Below are 1,282 nucleotides of genomic sequence, written 5' to 3'. Positions count from 1 at the left end.
TTGTAAGGTTAACTTTCTGTCTCTGTCTGTTTCAGCAGGAGGATGGAAACTGACGACTGCTGTGACAGTTCCTGCTATTTTCCTCATTATCATACTCATCTTTGTCGTCATATGGATCATGTGAGCAGTTCTTTTTCAGCAAATACTTGTTCATGATTAATGCATTGTACCCTCACAAACAACAATATGGTTTACTTTTCTATGCACCTCACCAGAAAGAAGAGGGCCTGCAAGCAACCGTCTGAGCCCGGAGACAGACCAGAGAACAGTGAACAGGTGAGGAAGTCTCTGAATTTATGAATCAGGGACGGTTGAACTCTTGACATAGTGTTTGATTTGTTTGCCTACAGCAATGTTTGTCCTATTTGTTTGCTGTAAGTGCTTCAGCTTTTGCTCTCTCCATCCTGGTGCTTCACATGTTGGGTTTTTCCAAAAAACTGATGATTTTCTGAGAGCTCCCCAAAAAAGGAAAGTGAGACCTTTTGGGTTGCGTTGCTTTCCTGGCCATGATAAAGACACCCAAGGATCATCAGCATTCAACAAGGCAAACCATAACATTATGAACTGCTTTTAATGAAACACCAAAAACAGGATTGGTTTCTGATTCAAGTCTCAAGTTCCCTCTTTTGCTTTCAGTAAAATTACAACTTCTGTCTCTGTAAATAACTCAAGCCTTGAATCCTGTCTTTCAAAAGTCTGTCTGTAAATAATTGAATACTCTGTGTTGTCCGGTGTTCACAGATACAACCAGCAGAGGAGCAGGATGAGCTTCAATATGCCACTGTCGACTTTTCCAGGAACCAGGCTGATCCTCTCTACTCCAACATCCAACCAGTTAAACCCCAAACACACAAGAAAAAGAAAAAGAAGAAGGAAGAAGAAGAAGGAGAACAAGAGGAGATGGTTGAGTACTCTGTGGTTAACTTTAACAGCGGCGGTTCAGCCCAGAGGTAAAACAACTCCTCACATAACATGATCTTTAACCACAAAACTATTGTTTTCATCATTCTGTTTATTGTGTTTTCATCATTTACCGTGATCACTGTTGGCCTGTTATCATATAATCTCATGTCTTTCTTCTTCTCAGCACCAGTGGTCAGCAAGCTGCAGATCCAGCTGCATTGTACAGTACAGTCAACAAACATGGACGAAGAAACCTCTAGTTTACTCTCATCCAATGAAATCCTTACAGGAAACCACTTTGAGAATGAATCCTCGGGACAGACTCCTTCAAGAACGCAGCTAGACCTGCATTTAACAAATGACTTAAAACAGATAAATG

Source organism: Labrus bergylta, chromosome 1, assembly GCF_963930695.1.
Source record: "Labrus bergylta chromosome 1, fLabBer1.1, whole genome shotgun sequence".
In the NCBI taxonomy this organism is placed as follows: Eukaryota; Metazoa; Chordata; class Actinopteri; order Labriformes; family Labridae; genus Labrus; species Labrus bergylta.
Note: the sequence above shows the minus strand (reverse complement) of the source record.